General features: G+C 38.2%; 1 long non-coding RNA gene across 1 annotated transcript; it reads right to left on the minus strand.

Annotated features, from left to right (window-relative positions):
- Positions 1-359: 359 nt before the first annotated feature.
- Positions 360-6,557, minus strand: LOC112648534 (uncharacterized). The gene is made up of 3 exons (XR_003129107.3): positions 6,311-6,557; positions 2,383-2,531; positions 360-490 (listed from the first exon to the last, which is right to left on the minus strand). It is a non-coding gene; the product is annotated as an uncharacterized LOC112648534 (long non-coding RNA).
- Between the last annotated feature and the right edge of the window lie 8,002 nt (positions 6,558-14,559).

Below are 14,559 nucleotides of genomic sequence, written 5' to 3' on the forward strand. Positions count from 1 at the left end.
GTGCTGCAGCTTGGAAGTTAAATTGAGGTGGACAGTGAGGGCAAACATAAATAATTCATTTATTTCCCTTTTCTAAGGGAACATAATCTTGCATTGCTTGTAGTCCAATGTCTGAAAATATTACCTTAATGTATTTTGTCTATGTTTTCATTTGTTTAAGTTGGGAGAGCAATTTCCATAGAAGTTACTTGTTCATAGGTGTAAGCAAAAGTCTAGAGCAGAATTTATCAATGTGTGTGTTTGAGTTTGTGTGATCAGACACATGTATGTATTGTGTGTGCCCTCATATGGTTAATATGGGTCATACACATTGTGTTAGCTGGCTTAGGCTGCCATAACAAAACACCATAGACTGGTGCTTAAACAATGAAAATTTATTTTCTCACAGGTCTAAAGGCTGGAAATTCAATATCAAGGTATTACCTTGGTTGGGTTCTGTTGAGGTTCTTGTCTTGGCTTGAAGATGGCTGCCTTTTCATTATGTCCTTACCTGCAAGGGGTAGGGGGAAGACTGAGTGTGCTAGCTCTCTTGTGTCTTTTCTCATAAGGACACTAATCTCATCATGATATCATGTAAATCCAATTACCTCCCTAATTTTTAAACACCATCACATTAGGGGTTAGAAATTCAACATATGAATTTGGAGGGAGATACAATTCAGTCCTTGGCACATATTCTTCAGAAATATCTCTCATTACTCACAGTAATTGTTTTTTAACTTATGTGATAGCCACTCTTCTAAGATGCATTTTCAAATTGAAATGACAAAACTCGCACCTTCTATTCCATTAATGCAACTCAGTTTGAAAATTACTGCAGGCAAAAGGGAGCTCATACATACAGATTTTTGAGCAGGGAGTTGAACTGATGAAATGGTGATTTAGGTATTTGAGATGGAGAGGACTACATGTAAGAGGGTGACAGGGATAGCAGGTTATTTAATGACCATTATGGTAACCAGCTGATGAGTTTTCCCAGGGTTCAAGGTCAGCAAAATTTGTCACTAGTCATTTGCTTAGCTATGTACATTTGCTTACAACTATGTACCCAAGCTTTTCATCCTCAGCAAACAAAGCTTCCGATAGCTCCAGTGCTGAGGAAAACTTCAAAGACTCATGTGAAGTACATTATCCAATCATTTATTATTCTGTATTTATTAATTTAACTGTTGTATCTGTTATTTTTAAGTAATTTGAAATAAAGACTATTGCTCTTGCCCTCAAGGGGCTTAGAAGAGGCAAGACAGTCTTTGGGGAAGCAAGACAAATATATAAGTTAAAATGCAACACAATAATAGTTCATTATTATGGTAATGTTAATATCTTACTGCTTTCAAAGTAAATTCTCATACCTTTTTTTGTTCAAAAAGATAACCAACATACTGTCTTACAGATTGTCCATATGTTGTAGGGAAAGAAAAAGGGTAGTCAGCGTGGGATGGTATTAGCCACAGAAGACTCTTCAGAAGAGGTTTTGGGTATTTTCTTGAAAGATATGCTGAAGAAGAGGTGGAAGATTCTTTCTACAAGAATCTCTTGGCAAATATTATAGGTGTTCAAGCTGACTCTGGCAGAATGGAGTTTGTATTTGGAGAGATATGGCTGGATAAAAGAAGGAACCCAGAGAGTAGAAACTTTTAAGAGCAGGCTGAGGCATGTGGACTTGATACAATAATTGAAGAAAGAACTGTGGGAGGCTCTTCTGCAATAAAGTAATGGAAGCTTTTGCACTATGTTTTCTGTTCCCTTCTTTTTCTTCCACTTTCATGTGAGCTTATTTTTAAATTCACTTTTGACACTAATAAGCTTTTAAAATAAGCTTTATGCTTGCATTTTATTTTTTAAACAAGCCATAAATAGCTCTTTAACCACAAAAATCTGTAATAAAATTTTAGGACCATAACCACTGAATTAATGTGTTAAAGTAGTAGCTGACCACCTTTTCTCTTACAGACATAATGCTGGACACTGAGAGGGATACAAACCTTCAGCATTTTTCATTCTCTCATTCAGTCAACCAGTTTCTTATAGTGCTTAAGAAGCACTGTCTGTGTCTTCAGTGTCTTATAGTCTAGTGATCAGAAGGGACTGAAGTAAATGTTGAATGCAGGTCACCTTCCTTCTCCTTCAGCTGTCAGAGGGGTTCACTTACTCATCCCTCAGGGGCACTCTTCAGGGCTTTTATTTATTTTATTAATTATTTTATTTTATGTAAGTAGGCTCCATGCCCAGTGTGGAGATTAATGTAGGGCTTGAACTCATGACCCTAACATCAAGACCTGAGCTGAGATCAAGAGTTGCATGCCTAACTGACTGGGCCACCCACGGGCCCCTCTCCAGGGTTTTCTGATTGGTTTATGGACATGGGAAAGGAAGGCTCACAATGAAAATCAGGAACAGTGTTGGGGTCTTCTGGGGCTGCTGAAGCCTTTATTCTCATATACAGAACTCCATGTTGACATAGTCCCGTGCAGATTTCTCGGTCATTCATGGTGTTTCTGTTCCAGAATTGTTGAAATAGTCATCTGAATCTATAATTAAGGTTCAAGTAGAAAGAATGGAAAGAACATGAAAGATGTCACTTACATAGTTTTGGGGATAACGTCTAACTATGTGAGGGAGGCATATTAAATGAAAATCAATTATTTCACCAGTAGGTGGGAAGTACTAGCAGCTAAAGGATTTTAGTCTACAGTAAACACATGCCATCCCATGTGACCACAACTTAGAGTTAAATGCAGTTTTAGATTGTATTCATAAAAGTATAGTATGTAAGTTATTTAAAACAAAGAGTTTCCATTTTACTTTACATTGCCCTGTTTATGTCTAAAGTGTTTTATTCATTTTTAGGTATCAGGGTTTTTAAAAAATATTTATTTTATTTATTTTATTTTATTTTTTTAAATAATAAATTTATTTTTTATCGGTGTTCAATTTGCCAACATACAGAATAACACCCAGTGCTCATCCCGTCAAGTGCCCAGCTCAGTGCCGTCACCCATTCACCAACTCCCCCCCCCCCCCCGCCCTCCTCCCCTTCACCACCCCGAGTTCGTTTTGCAGAGTTAGGAGTCTTCATGTTCTGTCTCCCTTTCTGATATTTCCTACCCATTTCTTCTCCCTTCCCTTCTATTCTATCAGGTTTTAAGAGAAATATAGCAAATTGATTTATTGAAGCATTAAGGAATCAAATGTGAAACGAAAGAGTTTGAAACCAAATGATATCTGGAGTGGTTGAAGGAAGTCTACATGTTGCTTTTGCAGAAGAAAGAACTAAAAGGCACTTGAGAACTTTCAGATATTCAACAGACTGTCTTATGAAACAGGAATTAAACTGGATCTGTGTAGATACAACACATGAATTTAGGAGGAACTCGAGGAAGTATCAGGAAAATCCAAGTAAGGCAGAGCTTCATAATCAAAACTGTTCACAGATGGACTAGTTTGACCATTGGGGTTACAAGTGCCCCATCACTGGATAGATTTGATGAGTATCTGGGGGAAGTGTTGTGGAATCCTCCAGTATTGTTTGATTAAATGATTTTGTGACATATGATGAATCCTGTCACACCTCAGTGCCCTCTGAATGATGATAAGTAGAGCTCATAGGAACCCAGAGGAACTTGGATGAACAGATAAAGAAGACAACTGCCAGAGGCCCCAGTTCTGAGTCATATTTGAGCTACCCTTTAAAGGCAGGGTGGAGAGAGGAAAAGAAAAAATTCCAAGAGGAAAAACACCTTCTGTTGCTCTTGGCAAACATTTGAAACAGCACCACCAGCCTTATGCAGCCCTATAGGAAGGAGGTTGGCCATTGGTGCATTGGTCCCTCGATCTATCTCTATCTATCTATCTACTTCCCAAGGCAGAAGGCTGTTCTTGGATAACCCCCTCTACATCTGGGAGGTAATTAGGCCCTGGGGTGGCAGGTGAAGAGAGTATAGGTCTGTCATTAGTGGTAGGAGACTGAGCTTACACGAGCTCTGAAGCTGTGTCTGGTATTCCCTGGCAACAGGATAGTCTCAGTTGTTCTTTCTTCCTTTAGATTGTGGGGGCTCTCTTCATCTCTAGAATGTTTGAGTCTCATCACCAATACATGTGGGTATTCTACAGTTTGCTGCTGATGACTTCCCCTCAAGGCATCCCTCATTTACTGCCTTTGGTGGTTTTCTTTTCACATGTACTTGTCTTCCATCCCCAATAAATTGTGAAAATCCTGAGATGAGGATTGGTTTATACTTTTTAAAATCTTTTAAAGATCTTCTTTCTTTATTTTTAAAAAGTTTTAATTTTAATTCCAGTTAACATACAGTATTATATTAGTTTCAGATGTACAATATAATGATTCAACAGTTCTATACATCATCCAGTGCTCATCATGATAAGTGTCCTCCTTAATCCCCATCACCTATTTACCCATCATCCACCCCCTCCCCTCTGGTAACCATCATCTTCTTCTCTATAGTTAAGGGTCTGTTTCTTGGTTTCTCTTTCTCTCTCTCTCTCTTTTTTCCCTTTGCTCATTTGTTTTGTTTCTTAAATTCTGCATATGAATGAAATCATGGTATTTGTCTTTCTCTGATTGACTTATTTTGCTTAGCATTATATTCTCTAGCTTCACCTATCTTGTTGCAAATGCCAAGATTTCATTCTTTATATGGCTGAGTAATATTTCAACATATATATCACATCTTCTTTATCCATTCATCAAGTACCAAGTATCAATGGATACTTGGGCTGCTTAAATAATTTGGCTATTGTAAATAATACTGCAATAAACATAGGAGGACATGCATCCCTTTAAAACAGTATTTTTGCATTTTTTGGGTAAATACCCGGTATTGCAATTACTGGATCATAGGATAATTCTATTTGTAACTTTTTGAGGAACCTCCATACTATTTTCCACAGTGACTATACCAGTAAGCATTCCCTCCAATGGTGCACAAGGGTTCCCCTTTCTCTACATCCTCACCAAAACTTGTTTCTTGTTTTTGATTTTAGGGCTGGCTTATACTTTTGTGTGTTCTCCATAGCACCTATCCTAGTCCTCTTGTATAATGAATGTGCCTATTCAAATATCAAGGATGTATGCCATTTTGTCAAAGTAGATCTTTTTGTAAAGGAGATGTTGTTGGTTAGTTTTTATAAAGGAAGTTGTAGACTCCACATTACAAACATTAATCATTAAACACCAGATCTTTTTAAAAACACTATAGGTGCTCAGACTGGTTTATATGATTTAAAAATTCTTGCAGCTGGCGTAAGTGTTGAACACCTGGAGGTCACTCCTGGCTTTGAGGTCTCTTTGAGTCTGCTACAGTGTGCTTTAGGGATTGTTCTGCTGATGACATGAGAGTACTCAAAGTACATAATAAGCTGCCCACTCCCCATGATTTGGTCTGTTGCTTCTCCTAGCAGTAAAAATAGAAAGTTTTGCAAGAAGCTACATATGCCCATTAAGTCCCTAAGTGTCCAACAAGAAGAGAAGCCAGGAGGATGTCGGCTAGACATTACCAAGTGCAATGTATGTGTGGGTTGCAGTGTGATGGTGACCTTGCACACCATATCTCTTTGACTCTATTTTTCCCTCTGGAGAAGGCTTTGGGGAAAGGACAGACAGCTTGGCACCCTTTAAAGGACAGTCTTCTCAAGCAAAAGAAGCCATCTCAAAGCAGGCTTGTTTTTACTGCCTGGCTGCACGTTCATTTGCAGGGAAACCAAGGAAACCACCTTTGAAAGGCTGCATGTGGACCAAATAATAGAATCTGAAACTGTGTTGTTGTACTTCAAAAATAACAAAACTTGGCAGGTAATGGGAGCACACCATGATTTAATTGCTTTGGGTATTAATTAGAAAAGGTAGAACAGGCTTTCAGGGAGGGATTTTCATGACTGTAGGAGTGTTTGAACACTGTCTTGTGTGTGTGTGTGTGTGTGTGTGTGTTTGTGTGTGTGTATCTATCCTATAAGTCATACAAAAACTGAAGAAGGTAAAAAAGCATGGCAGACTGATTTTACTGCTCAAACAAGGATTATTGTCTATCATAAGGTACCCAGTGTCCCTGTGGGTCTGTGAAGGGCAGCATTCTCATACCTTCAGTATAATTTTTCCTTTCTTATATCAGCATCATCACCCCTGTTGTCCAGTTACCTTTCCTTGAGCCACTCAAATTATTTTTCCTCCTTGATACTTAACAACTGTGGAACACCAAGCTACTGTCTGTCCCATTCTTTGACATTGTTATTGACAGAGCTAACCTACCTGGCCAGATATTTGATCCTGTCTTCAGCTAGCCCTTGTGCTTACCTGGTCAGAATGGCTGCTCTTCTCTGGGAAACTTGCAAACTTTATGGCAAAAGCAAAGATAGCAGAAAAGAAGTCCTGCTGCCCTCAGTTCTATCTCTGTCAGGAGTGCTGAGAAGCCTTACTTCATTTTTCTTCTATTTTCTCAGATGAAAGGAAATTAAAAAAAAAAAAAAAGACCAATGCTGTCCTTAACTAGTTGTGATCTTGAGGAAGTCATTTCTCAGTGTCCTGATTTCTTATCTTTAGAATGAAGGGATAGAATGGTTTATCTCTAAAGGTTCCTTTGGCTCTATCATCTGTGATTCTGCTCCAGTTTAGCATTCTCCACCCGTGTTCCATACCACAGGGCACCATGGGTGTGCAACAGACAAGAAATGGTTGCATTTCAAGGGAGGGAGAGTTCATTCTGAGTGAGTGAAATGGCATTTGCAAAGTCCTGTGAAGCTGGGCTCTGCAGCACTAAAGAAATAATATGTTAATTCCCTAAAATTTCCCAGTACAACACCCTAAGCATTTGGGAGGAAAGAAGCATTATAAATCTCACATGCAAGTGATTCTGTTGTTCTAGTTCATATGCTTTCTACAGGTTACAGTGAGACCTCCCTGGTGTTCAAACCTGGGGTGTAGGTTTTTTTCACACTCTTTTGGTTTTTGTGCATTTCATGGCCCATTTCAATTGGGCTTCAATAAAAATGAGCAAGTGTGGGCCAGAGATGGTCTAGATATTTGGGATATTGTCCTACCCAATAGCCTGACATTGAACACAAGCTGCAGTTGGAGTCTGCTTTCTTCACTGAGGCACCAGAGTTGTCTGAGAGGTGCAATATTCTTTAGTCTCTGTCTTAACAATCCAGAGATCCGAGAAACTGAAGGAGACTTCACAGAAACTCAAGAAGGCCACTACTCAACACATGGGATTGTATGATGTGAGACATATGACTGGGAAAACAAAGAACATTAAGCTCTGGGAAGCTTAATCTGGGAAGACGAAGCCTTGGGAATGGTGTTGGAACACATTCTAATACTAAAGGGTCATCATGCGGGAGAAGAATTAAGTTTGTTTTTGTGCTTTCATAGTACATTATTGATGGAAATTAGACAGATATTGGTTCAATGTCAATAAAAATATTCTAGTTGTGTGTCGGAAACTGAATAATAATATTTGACATCTGTATAGTGTTTTACGTTTGCCAAAGTGCTTTTCCTATCTAATTTAATAGCACTATAAGGTAGGTAGAGTTATTATTGTCACTATTATTGGGATTCCTAATTTCACAGCACTATAGGTAGGTAGAGCTAAGGTTATTATTATTACATTAGTATTATCATTATTACCACCAACACTATTGCTTTAAGTCAGATATGAAAATAGGGATCATACTAAATGACTTAAAGTCGTGAAACTATTGAGTAAATCTAACTCTATATCCTAAGATTTTCATTAAATTTACAAACACACACACTCCTCAGACTACAAAATAAGTGAAGAAACAAGATAACTACTTTCAAATCTTTTACAACAGTTGGTCAGACCACCCCATGCTCCTCTTTAAACCCTTCCTGACTTCCTCTTCTGGTTGCCAACTCCAAGGCTTCTCTGTCATTCTCATGGGCCTAGAATGGTATTTTTCTAACCTCGGCTGGGGTCATCTGGGAAGGATCAGCGGGTGGAGCTGGAAACCCAGGGCACTAAGTGGCTAATTTGAGGTCTAATCCCGGGGCCCCACAGAGCAGCTGAGTGCATCCCAAGGTGCACAGCGGGTTTCTCATAGTGCTGCTATTACAGGATTATTGGAAATGGCAATTGGGCATCAAGTAGTGGGGCTTCTTTTCTTGGGCTCAAGGGAAAACTTAGCAGCAATAGTCCATGCCCTTGGACAGTGTAGGATGATACTGAATTCATTTTAGTGAGGAGAAAAAAAAATCTTGTGTTTTGTTGTTGTTCCTATTGTTTTAGATCTCCAGGGAATAATTTTCTGTCTTTGCCCCAGTTCTTAGCTAATTTCTGGAGTTTTTTATTTTGCCAAACCCAAATATCTCTTGCTGACATTTGGCAAGTTAATACCACTTACTGAGCACTTCTATGGAGAGTGGATAGGGAGACGCAGAAGAACACATATACATGCTTCCTGACTCAATTTCCCAAAAGAACAAAGAATTACAATAGTTGGCATTATGATGGAAGGGTCAAAAGTGCATGAAAAGAACTATAAAAACTGGGACACACAAATATGGTTCATTTGCTATATAGCAATAAATTTTTAAAGTAATCATGTATTTTTTTAAATGTTGAAAGCATATGGGAGGTTGGACAGGAGTAGAGTTTGAACAACAGGCCAGGAGCTGCTTTCCATCTCTTGGGCTTTTTCTTTCCTTTCAAATCTTTGTCCCTACCACAAGTTGGAGTAGTCTAGCTCTCTCCTTCCTTGTTTCTTACATCTTCTCGCAATTCTTATGTTCAGTCCAATTGTTATGTCATTCCAAAATCTTTTAAATTTCTCTCAGCTGGCCTAAGGGCCTTTAGGCCAGCAGGTCACCTTGTTCCTCCCCATACAGCACAGAGGCATGAGATGGTTTTGTAGAGAAGCTCTGCTAAGACATTCAATCCAGATGCCAACTGCTGCAGGCCAGTTGCCTGTGGTGAACACTGGTGATGTGAAAAGGGTGACTGGGATAGGACTGTAGTGAGGGAAGTCACCCTGGAAGAGATGTGCTGTCAGCCACATTCTGAAGGTAGTGAGTGTCTGGCTTGGGAGGACAGGGGAATAGAGACAGAGCTTTGCAGGGAGCAAGATGGAGCCAGACTTGAGCATGAGAAGGGAAGAGGCCAAAGGTGTTCTAGTTATGATTATGATAATTCAGATATTTAGGATTTCAGTCCTGTTTCCATCCCCACACGTCTTTTCTCTTTTCTTCTCCCTCACATTTGGAATACAACGACAGCTTTTTATCACACTGCTCTTGGGTGGCAGATGGATGGAGGTGGGACAAAGAAGTCCATTGGATTTCTGATTGAATCTTCTGAACTTGCCTAGCATAAACAATAATCTTAAAAGCTGAGGCTTTACATATTTTTTAAATCTAAAATGCTTGGCTTTAAATATCAAGAACCAAAGCCTAAAAAAAAAAAAAAAAAAAAAAAAAAAAAAAAAAAAAAAACCAAAGCCTAGAGAGCTAAAATTTTCGAAGGCAGGATGACACAATTTATTTCCTACTTAAAAGGAGATAAAAATGTGGTCAACTGGGGGAAGGAGGAGAACCAAAGTAAAGTAGATATTGCTAGAACTTAGGAGTTTCTGTGAAGAGGGTCAGCATCCTTATCTCCTGGGCTGAATTATAGGGTGGCAGGTAGGATTGGGCATCTGAAATTGTAACTGGATTGAAAGAAGCTCCAAGGGCAGTAGATACTTGTACCTCTTTCTCCCTGGACTGTGGCCCAAAGATCAAGTATACCTGCTTCCAACATGGCCCTGGGCTGTAGAGTAGTGATGGCTGTGGTGGGGGGCAGGGAGTGGGGAGGAAGGGAGTCTAGTTAGCATATCTGAGGACAGCCTCGTGGAATTCCACACAAACCTGTGCTCTCCAAGGTGGTAGCAGAAGGCATCCAAAGAACTTCCATGACATCTACAATGGCAGCAAAAGTGACTGAGAATAAGCCGGTTGATTCTAAAGGAGTATGGTACTGGATTCTACAAGGAGGGTGCAGGATGCCTGTACTTCCTGGTAAGATGCTGTAGCAGGATGGTGAATAGTGAGGACTAAAGAAAATGAGGTATGCCTCAGTGGAGTCAGCCAGTATAGAGGACAGCTTGAAGATCAGATGTCTTTCCCCAAAAGCCAGGGTAATGGCTGCCCTTCACCAAAATAGATATTTAGAACATCCCCAGCAAGAAGGAAAAGAGAAGGAGGTGGAGGGCGGGTGGAAGAGTGTACATCTCAAATTAGCCCTAATTAAATCCTAAAGAGGCTGAGCAATCTTGAATTGGAAGGATTAAGATTTGTGTGACAGAGAAACAAGGCTTGTATGCTAAGTTCTGTTATAGACAATAAAAAAAAAAAACCCTGCATTATCTTTGCAGTCCATGATTGTGTATCTAACTTCCATGTAGGTTTGCGCGGATGGAGTGAAGACACCAAAATGAAGTGGAGTAGGAGACGAGACGAATGCAGAAACCTCTAGAGGGGAAGCTCAAGGCATATAGGAGCAAATTATTATGAGAACTTGTCTAGTTTCAAAGGGGAGGTTAGGTTAGAAGGCATGCTACTGTTGCATAGAGAGGACTGCAAGGGGACCCCAGTTAGCTTCCCAACACATTGATCTGTTCAGCTGGTGGCTCTTATGATGTCCTCAAATAGCTCTTCCCAGGGAATCATTATGAACCCAAGGATGGCTTTGACCTCTCCCCTGCCCTCCCACCAATGAGCAGGTGCAGCTTATTGCTCACTGTTGTGAGAGTGGCTCTCATACTTGAGACCTGGACTCAGTGTGTGGGTAGTACTTCTCCAGGCACTGCCCATGACCAGATGGGGCCAGACCTAGATATCACATGTCTGCTTCTGTTGGGTCTGCAGATGAGGATAGGGCAGAGAAAGGTGAGATGAATTCTTCTGAATCAGAGAATAATGACAGCTAGATAAGCACATTTAAAATGAAACTACCAAAACCATATTTCTGATCACTGAGCAGCCATCTGAGAAATGTAATAGGAAAATTATTTGGAAACTTGTTCTCTGGATCAAAACAGATTGGTATGAGGAGAATGGATTTAGGGCATCATCCCCTGGCTCTGTGATTCTCTTCCTTCAGAGGATCTCACCCTATTTCCTTGGTCAGCAACACTTTTAGCCTTTGCTTCTTCATTTCCCCTTTCTTTCTGTTTGCCTTTCCTCCCCTGACACTTGACCTTCAAGTGGGATTCCCTGAGTTTCAGTTTTGTATCCCAGGAAAAAATGGGATTCTCCTCCCAGAAGAGGAACTGCGTTTTTCTTTGTAATTTACTGTATCTTTGTGAAGTTCAGAGAACATCTTCAGATCCTAGACTGTTTATAAATTCTGGGTTTCACTTTCTCTCAGCAGTTTTGCTTGTGGAGCAGGTTTGTTAGAAGAGTGTGAGCTGCTGATAGAGAAGACTATTTTTTCTTCATTATACTAAGTCCTCATTCCCATTTTCCTCTCCAAAGTTGACATTTGTGCTGAAGTAAACTATGACCTTAAGAATGCACATCTCTATGAGGAACAGTGATGTTTTGTGTATGTATCTTTTGGAAAATATTATAGAGAATTTAAAACATTTATAAAAAAAGAAAGATGGCCTAATGATGGTCCCCATATATACCTACCTATCATTCAGCTTCAATGATTATAAATGCATGGTTCATATTTCCCCTTCCTAAATTGTTGTTTTTCCTCTCCTCATATTTTTGAAGGAAATCCCAGATATACAACTTAATCTATGAATATTTCAGTATTTCTTTCTAAAAGACTCCCTTTTTAAAACATGACCATAATGCCACTGTTGAACATCAAAAACATCAATAACCATTAATAGTATCAAATATCATTCAGTCATTGTCCATATTTTCCTGATTGTATTATAAATGCTCTTTTCTTTTTTGTTTATTTTTGTTTACACTGTGTTTGAATCAGGAACCAAACAACGTGTGTGTATTACAGTTGGTGACTATGTCTTTCAAATTTCTTCTAAGCTATAGTTTCCATTCCATTTCTTTTTGTCTTTGGCATTTTTTTATTGTTGATTGAAATGCAGTGGTTTGCCTGGTAGAGTTTCTCACCATTGTTTTGTTGGTTGCATTCTGTGACAGTGTTTATTTAACATGTTTCCCTGTCTCTGATATTCCTACAAATTAGAAGTTAGACCTAGAGGTTTGATCAGATCCAAGTTTGATTTTATAGAAGTGCTGACTACTTCACTGGTGGTACTGTGGTCTTCCATCAGAAGGGATATGATGTTTAGTTGTCTTTTTGTAATATTAGTAGCCCTTAATCAGTATTCAGAGAACTTGCAAATTTGAGATATCCTACCATTTCTTTTTTTTTTTTAATATTTTTAATTTTTATTTATTTATGATAGAGAGAGAGAGAGAGAGAGAGGCAGAGACACAGGCAGAGGGAGAAGCAGGCTCCATGCACCGGGAGCCCGATGTGGGATTCGATCCCGGGTCTCCAGGATCGCGCCCTGGGCCAAAGGCAGGCACCAAACTGCTGCGCCACCCAGCGATCCCCTACCATTTCTTTTTTTAGGAGGAATACTACTGAATAAAATCAGATCCATTGTTCATACTGTACTCCAGAATAAATTCCAAATGGATCAGAGATTTAAATACAAAGGAATTAAACCATACAAATATTCCAAAAAGTATGGTGAATTCCTCTATAATTTGGAGTAGGGAAAACCCTCCTAACTCAGACTTAAAACCCAGAAGCAAAAAAAAATGACACATTTTGTTACATAAAAAATAAAAAGCATTTTGCATAGCAAAAAATTATCATAAGAAAAGACAAATGATGTGAGAGAAACTATTTGCAACTTTTCATAAATAAAGAGGTAATATCCTTTAATATATAGACTGTCTCTCAAAGCCTCCCTTTATTGGTTTGTATAGGAAAAGCAGAATAAATGCTTAATTTCTTTTATTACCATGTCTTTTATTACCATATCTGGGTCATTTTCTAGATTTCATGTAGTGTTCTTATAACAATAGCAAATATATATATTCTAATTGGTGATACATGTATATTTATTTTTTCTAATTAATATGCAGTGTTATATTAGTTTCAGGTGTATAGTACAATGATTCAACAATTTTATACATTGTTCAGGGCTCAAACTATTTTATTATAGAGGTTTATAGTAGGGTTAAATTTTGACAGAACTAGTCCCCTCACCCCCACATAGTCATTTTTCCTCATTTTAAGATTTTTTCCTGATGATTCTCGCTTGTTTATTTTTCTAAAGGAACATCATAATAAAATTGTCTAATTCTAAAGAAAATTATCTGATGGCATTTTTTATTGAGATTGCATTGTGCTTACAAAATATCTTATAAAAAACTGATATCTTTAGGGTGCTGAGTCTTCCTATCCCCACACATGGTATCTCATTTCATTTGTAAGTCTACTTTTGTTTCTTTCTGAATGTTTTATAGTTTTCCTCATATAGATTTTGGGCATTTCCTGTAGGTGTATGCATAGGTATTTTATTTTTGCTACAGTGAAAGAGTTTTTTTTTTTCTTTCATTAGCCTTCTAACTGGGTCTTTTGGTTTATGATAATTTTAGTGCTACTTTACTAACTTTTCTTATTATTTGTTATAGTTATCTCAGGAATTCTTTTCAGAAAAGTCTTTGGTGTTTCCTTATTTGTAAGATGCTGGGTTTGGGATTTTTGTCTCTTAATTTCTTTTTATGTCTATTGGGGTCAACATTGAAATTAGCTAATAATCTCTTCTTCCCCCTCCCTTTCCTTCCACTGAATCTATTTTGAAGTAGCTTTCTTTTAGTTCCAGTTAATTCCCAGTAAGCTTATTTTACTTTTCACATATTCTTTCCAGATTCTCTCTGATTTTTAATGGTTGAACTGCATGGGAATTGTCAAAACATATAGCTCTAATATATTACCTTATATATCTTACATACTCTCCTTTGTAACTGTTAGTCTTAGATTAACCAATTAATATACACCGAATGTTTAAAAATTTTCATTTTTAGTTGTTTGTCCTGAGTATATAAAATCAAAATTAATTTTTGTAAATTGATCTTGCAACCTGCAGACTTGCTATAATTTATTTATTCACTCTAGGAAGCGTTTTATAGTTTCCCGAGGACTTTTCTACATGCACAATTATGTCTATTTCATTGTAGAGACTTTGTATCTTTTAATTCATTACAAGTGTATTTACTTTACTTACCTGAGCATATATTCAGGTAAGCAACATACCTATTGCTTTGAAGTTTTTGAGAATTCTAACATCTGGATCATCTCAGGGTTGGCATATGTTGATTACCTTTTTCCCATTTTCCTGAATATTCCTTTGATGAATAATTTGGTATTGTACCCTGCACATTGTGAATGTTATATTGCAGAAATTCTGCATTCTGTTATATTTCTCCAAGGAGTGTTGAGGTTTTGTTTTAGTAGATGATTAACTCGGTTTAGACTTAGGTAGCCAGCTATCATACCTATGTTGCGTGGTGGTTCAGATCTTACCCCAACTCTATAAGCCATACTA

This window comes from Canis lupus, chromosome 7, assembly GCF_003254725.2.
Source record: "Canis lupus dingo isolate Sandy chromosome 7, ASM325472v2, whole genome shotgun sequence".
Classification (NCBI taxonomy): domain Eukaryota; kingdom Metazoa; phylum Chordata; class Mammalia; order Carnivora; family Canidae; genus Canis; species Canis lupus.